A 12,995-nucleotide genomic window follows, 5' to 3' on the forward strand; every position below is an offset into this window, starting at 1 on the left:
TCTACACCTCCAGCCATCCCTTCAAGGTGGCTCCAGCTTAGTGCACCCTGGGCACCCCACCCACACCTGCCCCAGGAAAAAAGTGCAAAAACCACAAACACATGGAAGCTAAACAACATGTTACTAAACAACCAGTGGGTCCCTGAAGAAATCAAAGAGGAAATAAAAAGATGCCTGGAGACAGATGAAAATGGAAACACAACAATCCAAAATCTATGAGATGCAGCAAAAGCAGCTGAAAGAGGGAAGTTTATAGTGATACAAGCCTACCTCAGGAAACAAGAAAAGTCTCAAATAAACAACCTAACCTTACACCTAAAGGAACTAGAAAAACAAGAACAAACGAAACCCAAAGTTAATAGAAGGAGAGAAATCACAAAGATCAGAATAGAAATAAAAGAAATAGAGACTGAAAAACAATAGAAAAGATCAACGAAACTAAGAACTGGTTCTTTGAAAAGATAAACAAAATTGTTAAACATTTAGCCAGACTCATCAAGGAAAAAAAACAAAGAAGGCCCAAATAAATAAAATCAGAAAAGAAAGAGAAGTTACAACTGACACCATGTAAATACAAAGGATCATAAGAGATTACTATGAACAGTTATACGCCAAAAGACAACCTAGAAGAAATGAATAAATTCCTAGACATGTACAATCACTTAACAGTGAGTCAAGAAGAAATAGAAAATATGAACAGACTGATTACCAATAATGATAGTGAATCAATAATCAAAAAACTCCCAACAAGCACAAGTCCAGGACCAGATAGCTTCACAGGTGAATTCTACCAAACATTTAAAGAAGTGTTAATACCTGTCCTTCTCAAACTATTCCAAAAATTGTAGAGGAAAGAATACTCATTCTACAAGGCTAACATTACCCTGGTATCAAAACCAGACAGGACACCACAAAAAAAAAAAAGAAAAAGAAAATTATCAGCCAGTATCACTGATGAACATAGATGTGAAGATCCTCAAACATTAGCAAACCAGTTCAACAATACATTAAAAGGATCATACACTATGATCAAGTGGGATTTATCCCAGGAATTCAAGGAAGTTTCAACATTTTCAAGTCCGTAAATGTGATACATCACATTAATAAACCAAAAATAAAAATCATATAGTCATCTTAATAGATACAAAAAAGCATTTGACAAAATTCGGTATCCATTTAAAGTAAAAACTCTCAACAAAGTAGATATAGAAGGAACATACCTCAACATATTAAATGCCATACAGGCATACCTTGTTTTATTGTGCTTCAGAGATACTGTGTTTTTCACAAATTGAAGGTTTGTGGCAACCTGGTGTCAAGTAAGTTTATCTGTGCCATTTTCCAATAGCATTTGCTCACTTCATGTCTCTGTTTCACATTTTGGTAATTCTCACAATATTTCAAACCTTTTCATTATTATATTCATTATGGTAATCTGTGATCAGTGATCTTTGATGTTACTATTACAAAAAGATTGTAACTTGCTGAAGGCTTAGATGATGGTTAGCCTTCTTTAGCAATAAAGTATTTTAAAATTAAGGTATGTACACTTTTTCAGACATAGTGCTATTACACACTTAATAGAGTACAGTATAGTATAAACAGAAATTTTATAAGCACTGGGAAACAAAAAAATTGTATGAGTCACTTTATTGTGATATTTGCTTTACTGCAGTGGTTTGGAACTGAACCTACAATATCTTTGAGGTATGCCTATGTATGACAAGCTCACAGCTAACATCATACTCAATGGTTCAAAGTTGAAATCTTTTCCTCTAGGATCAGGAACAAGAAAAGGACGCCCACTCTCACCACTTCTATTCAACATAGTATTGGTAGTCCTAGGCACAACAGTCCTAGGCACAACAATCACACAAGAAAAAGAAATGAAATGCATCCAAATTGGAAGGAAAGAAGTAAAACTGTAACTATTTGCAGACGACATTATGCTATATATAGAAAACCCTAAAGCAGCAACCACAAAACTATTAGAATAAATGAATTTAGTAAAGTTGCAGGATACAAAATTAATATACAGAAATTTGTTGCAGTTAATAATGAACAATCACAAAGAGAAATTAATAAAATAATCCTATTTACAATTGCATCAAAAAGAATAAAATGCCTAGTAATAAACTTAACCAAAGAGATGAAAGACCTGTACTCTGAAAACTGTAAGACATTGATGAAAGAAATTGAAGACAACACAAATAGATGGAAAGATATACCATGCTCATGAACTGGAAGAAATAATATTGTTAAAATGTCCATACTACCCAAAGCAATCTACAGATTCAATATAATCCCTTTCAAAATACCCGTGGCATTTGTCAGAGAACTAGAGTAAATAATACGAAAATCTGTGTGGAACCATTAAAGATGCCAAAGCAATCTTGAGAAAGAAGGAAAGCTGGAGGCATCATACTCCTTTATTTCAATCTAAACTACAAAGCTATAGTAATCAACACAGCATGGTACTTGCCACACAAACAGCACATAGATCAATGGAACAGAATAGAGAGCCCAGAAAGAAACCCATGCTTATATGGTCAATTAATCCACAACAAAGGAGGTAAGAATAAACAATGGAGGATAAGACAGCCTCTTCAATTAACGGTGTTGGGAAAACTGGGCAACTACATGCAAAAGAATCAAACTAGACCACTTTCCTACACCATATAAAAAAATAAACTAAAAATGGATTATAGACTTAAATGTAAGACCTGAAATCATAAAAATCCTAGAAGAAAACATAGGCAGTATGCTCTTTGACATAGGTCTTAGCAATGTTTTAAAAAATCTGTCTCCTTAGGCAAGAGCAACAGAAGCAAAAATAAACAAATGGCACTGCATCAAACTGAAAAGCTTTTGCACAGCAAAGGAAACCATCAACAAAACAAAAAGGCAACCTACTGAATGGGAGAAGATATTTGCAAACAATATGCCCTGTAAGGATTTCGTATTCAAAATATATAAAGAAGTCATACAGTTCAATATAAAAACCCAAATAATCCAATTTAAAAATGGGAAGAAGAGGACTTCCCTGGTGGCGCAGTGGTTGAGAGTCCGCCTGCCGATGCAGGGGACACGGGTTTGTGCCCCGGTCCGGGAGGATCCCACATGCCGCAGAGCAGCTGGGCCCGTGAGCCATGGTCGCTGAGCCTGCACATCCAGAGCCTGTGCTCCGCAATGGGAGAGGCCACAAGAGTGAGAGGCCCGTGTACCGCAAAAAAAAAAAAAAGAGCAGAAGAGCCGAATAGACATTTTTCTAAAGAAGACATACAGATGGCCAACAGGCACATGAAAAGATGCTCAACATCACTAATCATAAGAAAAATGCAAATCAAAACCACAATGAGATATCACCTCACACCTAATAGAATAGCTGTTATCAAAAGAAATCACAAATGTTGGCAAGATTGTGGAGAAAAGGGCACCCTCATGCATTGTTGGAGGGATATAAGTTGGTACAGCCACTATGAAAGGCAGTGTGGAGGTTTCTCAAAAAATTAAAAATAGGACTACCATATGACCCTGAAGTTTCAGTTCTGGGTATTTATCTGAAGAAAACGAAAACAGTGATTTGAAAAGTTATATGCACCCCCAATGTTCACTGCAGCATTATTTATTATATACAGTAGCCAAGATGTGAAAGAAACCTAAGTGTCCATAGATAGATGAATAAATAAAGATGTGATATATATATGTATGTATGTATATATATATATATATATATATATATATATATATATATATATATATACAATGGAATATTACTCAGCCATAAAAAGAATGAAATCTTGCCATTGCAACAACATGGATAGACCTGGAGGGTATTATGCTAAGTGAAATAAGTCAGAAAGAGAAAAACAAATACCATATGATTTCACTAATATATGGGGGAAGAAAACAAAACAAACAAACAGAAAACATAAATAGACTCATAGATACAGGTAACAGGCTGGTGGTTTCCAGATTGAAGGGGGTAGAGGGTTGGGCAAAATAGATGAAGAGGATGAGAGGTATAGACTTCCAGCTATAAAATAAGTAAGACCTGGGGACATAATATACAGCATAGGAAATACAGTCAATAATACTGTACTAACTTTGTATGGTGACAGATGGTAACTAGACTTATCATGGTGATCATTTTGTAATGCATGAAAATATCGAATCACTATGCTATACACCTGAAACTAACATAATATTGTAAGTCATTTATACTTCAATAAAAAGATAAATAAAAATAAAAAGTACTTGAAGTGTCTTCAAAGATAAAAGATAGATATGAGAAGTATCTAAATTATCTAAGAAGTTGTATTAAATTTATGTTGGCAATGCTGAATTCACTTTTTAATTTTTTAATTTATGGAATACATCAAAAATATTTATAAAATATTTGTCATCCCTGAGAACTTAAAAAATTCTGTTATGAAATATACACAAAAATTAAGAGAAAGATATGATGAACTCTTATACCTGCCACCCAACTACATCAATTATCAACACATGGTCAGTCTTGTTTCATGTAATCCTTATGTACACCATTATTTCAAAGGAAGTTAGAGTTCATATCATTTCATCCATAAATACTTAAAAATGTACTTCTAAAAGATAAGGACTTGTTTTAAACTTAATACCAAGGTCATATCTAAAATTAATAATATTTCTTTAGTATCATTAAGTATTTACCTAGAGCCCTTTATAACAAATATAGTTGCTGCTGTGGTTATCTATTGCTGTGCAACAAACTACCCCAAAACCTAGAGGCTTTAAGGAGAACCCATTATTCTCTCTCATGTAGGAAGGTTTTTAGTCATTAAGTCAATTTCTTTGGGAGGGTTCAGATATTTCATTTCTTCTTGAGTTAGTTTTGGTAAGTTTTAATTTTCTAGGAATTTGTCTATTTCATCTAAGTTTTAAAATTAACTCTCATAAAATTGTTCGTATCTTTTTATAATGTCTATAGTATCTGTAGTTATGTTTACTTTTTCATTTCTAATATTGTTTATTTGTACCTCTTCTCTTTTTTTCTTTATTAGTCTCATTAGAGGTCTGTCAATTTTATTAATCATCTCAAAGGACCAAATTTTGTTAATTTTCACTATTGTAAGTTTGTTTCCTGATTTTTAATTTCTGCTTTTATCTTTATTATTTCTTATCTCCATCTTTCTTTGGATTTATTTTGCTGTTCTTTTCCTAATTTCTTAAATTGGAATTCTTTGTTCAATAATGTATAGCCTTTTTTCACTCCTAATCTGTGCAACAAAAGCTGTATATCTCTCTAATTATTGTTTTAGCTGCATGCCAAAAGCTTTGATATGTAGAATTTTCATTATTGTTTAGTTCTAAATTTCTAATTTCTTAATTTCTGTTATAATTTCTTCTTTGAATAATTGATTATTTAGAAGTATAGTTCTTTATTTTCAACCATGGGATATTTCTGGTTATTATTTTGTTGTTGGTTTCTAAGCTATGTGGTCTGTCTAATACCATTCCTTTGAAACTTGTTGAGATTTATGGACTAGTATGGGGTTATTTTTTATTACACTTTTTTTTCTTCTTTCACGCATTGGCAATTCTCTTTGCCATCCCCTGGGAGATAGGGGTTATTCTAGTTCATCCTTCCACTGAGGGTGTACACTTTGGGTCCTAGCTCTACTGTCTGTTCAGGCCCTGGGTTTTATCTCCTCTACCCCAGCCCCAGAAGGCTGTGCATACCAAAGCTCCTGTTCATCCAATTCAGTGCCTGCCCTCAAGATGGAAGCAGCATCAGTGTTCTCTCCTCCCTGCATGCTCTGCTTTTGTTGTTTTTTTTTTATTATTGAAGCATGGTTGATTTACAATGTTGTGTTAATTTCTGCTGTACAGCAAAGTGAGTCAGTTATACATATATATACATTCTTCTTTATATTCTTTTCCATTATGGTATATCCCAGGACATTGAATATAGTTCACTGTACTACACAGTAGGACCTTGTTGTCCATCTATTCTATTCCCTTTTAGTTTTTGACCTGAGTATTCCTTACAGTCTATTCTAACCAGTTTGTCAATGCATTTAAGAAGATTTTTGAAAAATAAATATTATCCATCACTTTTCATTGGTTGTGAACCTAGTCTGTATACATCCATCAGCAGACGCCTATAATGACATCTTATTTGACTACTGTTGAAGTCCTGTAACATGTAGTAAGTAACATGTTCAAAGAGGTCAAGGCTTGGACATTTCTTGACGCAATCACTAGAAATACTGTTAGGGAAAAATTTAACAGGATATGTAGAGCAAATGTTCACAAGTATTAACCAACCATCGAATAAAAAAATACACACTGAAAAGAGAAAAATGATATATTTTTAAGTTCCATACAGAGTCCTCAAAACTACAGCCAATAAATCTGAATAATTCTGAAATGACCCTCATAGCCTACTTTTATTTCTTTTATTGCACAGTTTGCTAAAAAGATACATAGGAGTGTTCATAGCAGCATCTCTCCTGTCAAAAATTGAAGAAAAAACAGCAAATACCTATCAATGGTAGGATAGATAAATAAGTTGTGGAATGCTTTATACCAATGAGAATGAACAAACTACAGCCCCATGCAACTATATATACGAATTTCATAAATACAGTGTTGAATGAGAGAAGCTCAATACAATAATATATAAATTTGTATGATTCTATTTATATAAAGTTCAAAAACAGACCAAACGAATTTATTGAGTTATAATTCAAGGTGGTTGTTACCTTTGAGAGAAAATTAGTGAAAGGGATGGGCACACGAGGACGTCTGAAGATCTAGTCGTGTTCAATTTCTTAATCTGAAAGCTTGTTACATAGGTGTGCTCATTTTGTGAAAATTAGTTGAAATGTACACTTTTAATGTATGCATTTTCTGTATATATACATCAATAAAATTTTACATTACAAAAAATCCAAAATGAGAGATAAAAGCCATGAATTTATTTAAGAAATGAAATATCCACCTGATGCTGCTCTTGATTTTTTACAAAAGGATTGTGCTAATAAAGTGTTAACATAATGACATTGTAGCTGTTTAATGACTTCTGGAAAGCTGGGAACCTTGATCTTGAGAAATGAGAATAGGAAAAATGGAGATATTTTTCTTCTAAGTGTAGGAAAACACTGCTTTCCCCAGACCGAGTTATACTGTAGAATTGTGAAGAGCTTTTCCTTTTTTTTTCCGTTAAAAATTTTTTTTATTGAAGTATAGTTAATCTTCAATGTTGTGTTAGTTTCAGGTGTACGGCAAAGTGATTCAGTTATTTATACATATACATGTATACATATATATAAATACACACACATATCCATGTTCTTTTTCAGATTCTTTTCCGTTATAGGTTATTACAAGATATTGACTATAGTTCCCTGTGCTATACAGTTTTAGAGTGGTTATGTTTACTGATCACCTGCAAAATTCTTGGAAATTTAAAAATCTGTTCTTGTGAGCTAGTACAAAAATGCTCCAGCACAGAAATCCCTTTTCTACCCCTGAGCAGCTTTGTGTGACCTTAAAGAAATTACTTTACTTGTGGAGCTTTAGTTTTCTCATCTCAAATATAGTGAGAACATATTAGGTTATTGAAAGGATAAAATATTTATGACCATGCCCAACAGATGGTTAGATCTCTTAGATGTTTAGATGGTTAGGGCTCTTCTTAGTACATCAGAGATCTGAGCCATGTATTAATCTTCTTCTTTGACAGTTGTCCTCATTCTACTCTAAGCCTGTTTCTTCAACTGTAGAAAGAGAATACATGCCTACCACTCTGACACCTGGTAAGTAATCTTTTGGTTATTAATAATATTATTAGAATATTGTCAAATAGCAAGTTTGGTTCTAGTTGTCTTTCTTAATTTCTGCAGTGACTTATCATCTGAGTGCAGTTATTTCTGTGGGAACCCTAAATTATTCCTCTGTGTCCTCCACAAAGAAAAATCTAAGTGGCTTCCATTTTCTGCCCTAGCCCTCTCTGTAAAATCTTCTTTGCCAACAGTAAAGCATCATTATCTTACTAAGAAATGCAGTGGGCCATTTCATTCTAGATCTATGGTTTGCCTTGAGCTAGAGAAATATTCCCAGTTCTCTAAGGAAGAATTCCAGCTCAGCTTACTTGCCAAAACTTGTCAGTAGATTCGTGGATTCTTTACGAGCAGAATCTTGGTTCCTCACTTTAATCTGTGCCCTAAATTTAAACATAGATTATCCCTTATTCTGTTGTTTGTCAGGATTCCTACATTTTTCATGTTAACCTCATTTTCTGCATTGTAGTTTTCCATTCTGAGATGGAGATAAATCATATTGTCCCAGCCTGTTTGTAGTGTATTAATCATCCATTTCTCTTCCATGGGCTTTTCACATGGTTACCCACTTTACATCTGTTCATTCCTTTCTTTTTTTTAGTTTTAATTTTTTTAACATCTTTATTGGAGTATAACTGCTTTACAATGGTTTAGTTTCTGCTTTATAACAAAGTGAATCAGTTATATATATACATATATCCCCATATCTCTTCCCTCTTGCGTCTCCCTTCCTCCCACCCTCCCTATCCCACCCCTCTAGGTCGTCACAAAGCACTGACCTGATCTCCCTGTGCTATGCGGCTGATTCCCACTAGCTATCAATTTTACATTTGGTAGTGTATATATGTCCATGCCACTCTCTCACTGTCCCATCTTACCCTTCCCCCTCCCCATGTCCTCAAGTCCATTCTCTAGTAGGTCTGTGTCTTTATTCCCGTCTTGCCCCGAGGTTCTTCATGACCATTTTGTTTGTTTTTTAGATTCCATATATCTGTGTTAGCATATGGTATTTGTCTTTCTCTTTCTGACTTACTTCACTCTGTATGTCAGATTCTAGGTCCATCCACCTCACTACAAATAACTCAATTTCGTTTCTTTTTATGGCTGAGTAATATTCCATTATATATATGTGCCACATCTTCTTTATCCATTCATCTGTCGATGGACACTTAGGTAGCTTCCATGTCCTGGCTATTGTAAATAGAGCTGCAATGAACATTGTGGTACATGACTCTTTTTGAATTATGGTTTTCTCAGGGTATATGCCCAGTAGTGGGATTGCTGGGTCATATGGTAGTTTTATTTTTAGTTTTTTAAGGAACCTCCATACTGTTCTCCATAGTGGCTGTATCAATTTACATTCCTACCAACAGTGCAAGAGGGTTCCCTTTTCTCCACACCCTCTCCAGGATTTATTGTTTCTAGATTTTTTGATGATGGCCATTCTGACCAGTGTGAGATGATATCTCACTGTAGTTTTGATTTGCATTTCTCTAATGATTAATGACGTTGAGCAATCTTTCATGTGCTTCTTGGCCATCTGCATGTCTTCTTTGGAGAAATGTCTATTTAGGTCGTCTGCCTATTTTTGGATTGGGTTGTTTGTTTCTTTTTGATATTGAGCTGCATGAGCTGCTTGTAAATTTTGGAGATTAATCCTTTGTCAGTTGCTTCATTTGCAAATATTTTCTCCCATTCTGAGGGTTGTCTTTTCATCTTGTTTATGGTTTCCTTTGCTGTGCAAAAGGTTTGAAGTTTCATTAGGTCCCATTTGTTTCTTTTTGCTTTTATTTCCATTTCTCTAGGAGGTGAGTCAAAAAGATCTTACTGTGATTTATGTCATAGAGTGTTCTGCCTATGTTTTTCTCTAAGAGTTTTATAGTGTCTGGCCTTACATTTAGGTCTTTAATCCATTTTGAGTTTATTTTTGTGTATGGTGTTAAGGAGTGTTCTAATTTCATTCGTTTACATGTAGCTGTCCAGTTTTCCCAGCACCACTTATTAAAGAGGCTGTCTTTTCTCCACTCTATATTCTTGCCTCCTTTATCAAAGATAAGGTGACCGTATGTGCGTGGGTTTATCTCTGGGCTTTCTATCCTGTTCCATTGGTCTATATTTCTGTTTTTGTGCCAGTGCCATACTGTCATGATTACTGTAGCTTTGTAGTGTAGTCTGAAGTCCAGGAGCTTGATTCCTCCAGCTCCGTTTTTCTTTCTCAAGATTGCTTTGGCTATTCGGGGTCTTTTGTGTTTCCATACAAATTGTGAAATTTTTTGTTCTAGTTCTGTTAAAAATGCCAGTGGTGGGGCTTCCCTGGTGGCGCAGTGGTTGAGAGTCCGCCTGCCGATGCAGGGGATGCGGGTTTGTGCCCCGGTCTGGGAGGATCCCACATGCCGTGGAGCGGCTGGGCCTGTGAGCCATGGCCACTGGGCCTGCGCGTCTGGAGCCTGTGCTCCGCAACGGGAGTGGCCACAACGGTGAGAGGCCTGCGTACCGCAAAAAAAAAAAATTTTTAAAAATGCCGGTGGTAGTTTGATAGGGATTGCATTGAATCTGTAGATTACTTTGGGTAGTATAGTCATTTTCACAGTGTTGATTCTTCCAATCCAAGAACATGGTATATCTCTCCATCTATTTGTATCATCTTTAATTTCTTTCATCAGGTCTTTTGTCTCCTTAGGTAGGTTTGTTCCTAGGTAGTTTATTCTTTTTGTTGCAATGGTAAATGGGAGTGTTTTCTTAATTTGACTTTCAGATTCTTCATCATTAGTGTATAGGAATGCAAGAGATTTCTGTGCATTAATTTTGTATCCTGCTACTTTACCAAATTCATTGATTACGTTCATTCCTTTCTCATACAAGATGCACAGCCTACTTTTATTTCTATTTCTTTATAAAATCTGATGTAAAATAGTGTATTTTTCCCCAGTACATTTCCATTGGTTGAAGATTTATCAGAAATTATTTGACTCCATAAGTTCTATTTACATTATTTCTTTGCATTTCATGGTATTTTCACCTCCCAAACCCCTAAAGGACAGCAGCGCCAGCAATGACCTCTCAAACTGATTTTCTCAAGTCTTCCTTCCTAGAGCTTAGGCAGGTCTCACATTTCTTCAGGGCAGAGATCACCTGTTTTATTTATCATCTAATCCATAGGTAAACCTAGTGATTCTTTTGCTATGGTAGGATATAGAGAGGAATTTATTTGCAAGGCAAATAAGAAAATGCTGAACTTTTATACTCTTAAGACCGGACGTTGGAAGAAACTTATTCTTCAAAAATATATATCTTTTCTGAAGACTCAGCTATTCCTGAAGTGAACATAAATTATAATTTTTACTTTAAAAGTAGAGTGAGGGGCTTCCCTGGTGACGCAGTGGTTGAGAATCCGCCTGCCGATGCAGGGGACACGGGTTCGTGCCCTGGACCAGGAAGATCCCACGTGCCGCGGAGCAGCTGGGCCCGTGAGCCATGCCCGCTGGGCCTGAGTGTCCAGAGCCTGTGCTCCTTAACGGAAGAGGCCACAGCAGTGAGAGGCCCGTGTACCACAAAAAAAAAAAAAAAAAAAGTAGAGTGAAGATAAAAAAAATTACTAAAGTCTTGTATATACATTCTACTACTGCCAATTACATTACTTTAGTCGTATGATAGTAACCATGACATCATCGGTATAATCTAGTATTCCTTTGCATTTGGGGTTATGTTTTGACAGTGACCTTTATCTGCGTTTTTGAAAAGATAGATAAAAAATTGCTGCTTTTTCCCCCACGAGCATTTGAAAGTGATTACTGGTATATTTCAACACATATTGGTATATATGTTGTCATTGAAATAGACGATGAAATTAGAAAACTAACTTTCAAGTGCTCCCAAACAGTATATCTGTGTTTCACATGGCTGGGATTCTTAATTTTCTCTGCTCTTTCTCTTTCCCTGGTTCTCCAACTTTCCTCTTAAATGTCAGTGTTCCCAGGGTTCCATCTTTGGTCCTTTTTCTTCTCATGTTATACACTCTGCCGTGCCTACAATCATCACCACCACCCACACTCCTCAACTCCCACATTTCCATCTCCATCTCACTTCTAAGCCTCCCTTTCTCTATCTCCAACTGCTGGCTAGCCCTGGAAGATGTTTCCCCTTGGATCTCAGTATCCAGGAATGGGTGGTTCTCGGAAGCCACCGACTTGCTTTTAACTTAGGGTCTCAATGAAACGTTTGCTCGATTGTGTTTCTCTCTGTTTTGCCACTAGGAAGCTCAGGGCAGATCTGGTGGCCTATCCGTAGTTGTTGTTTAGGGTCTGCCTTTTACTTTTTGTGTATTAACCTCACCTCTGTCTTAATTCTCTTCACCTCAATTTTTCACCTAGTTGTTTTTATCCTGCTATAATGTATGTATTTATATAGCCTTGGTTTGGAATAGTCAAGGTAAAGTAATATGATGTGATTATATATATAAATATATCCTTTCTGAATATCTCCACCTTGATGGTCCATGTGGGTATAACAATGTCAACATGTTAGAAATATATCCTCCTCCTAACATTCTCTGTCATGAACTAATCCAACTAGTTTCCCAAACTAGCAGTAATCCCAACTTAATCTTTTTTTTTTTTTTTTTTGTGGTACACGGGCCTCTCACCGTTGTGGCCTCTCCCGTTGCGGAGCACAGGCTCTGGACGCGCAGGCTCAGCGGCCATGGCTCACGGGCCTAGCCGCTCTGTAGCATGTGGGATCTTCCCAGACCGGGGCACGAACCCGTGTCCCCTGCATCGGCAGGCGGACTCTCAACCACTGTGCCACCATGGAAGCCCCCAACTTAATCTTTGACTCTTTCTCTCTTTCCCATCATCACCTCCAATTAGTCACCAAAGTCTCCCAATTTATCAAGAGATTTCCTCTTCATCCCCACAGTCACTGTCCGACTGGACTACTGCAATGGTTTCTTGCCACTCCAGTTTGTTCTGTGTTCTGCTCCCAGAACAACCTTCCTAAAATATATATCAGATCCTATTAGCACCCTATTTAAAACCCTTCACTGTCTCCCCATGGCCCATAAGGTAAATTCCAAACCACTTTGTATGATGAACAAGGCCCTTCATGATTTGAACAGTGAGCTCTTTCCTCTCCGTAGTCGGAGCTTATTCTCCTATCTAGAGGTCCACCACT

General features: G+C 36.2%; 1 long non-coding RNA gene across 1 annotated transcript in view; it reads left to right on the plus strand.

Moving 5' to 3' along the window:
• LOC307195610 overlaps window positions 1-12,995 on the plus strand; it is a 102,103-nt gene that overhangs the window by 69,754 nt on the left and 19,354 nt on the right. The window contains exon 4 of the long non-coding RNA XR_013830893.1: window positions 7,730-7,802. This is a non-coding gene — a long non-coding RNA (uncharacterized lncRNA). The remainder of the gene's footprint in view (window positions 1-7,729; window positions 7,803-12,995) is intronic.

The sequence above is a fragment of the Stenella coeruleoalba genome, assembly GCF_951394435.1.
Source record: "Stenella coeruleoalba genome assembly, chromosome: 12".
In the NCBI taxonomy this organism is placed as follows: Eukaryota; Metazoa; Chordata; class Mammalia; order Artiodactyla; family Delphinidae; genus Stenella; species Stenella coeruleoalba.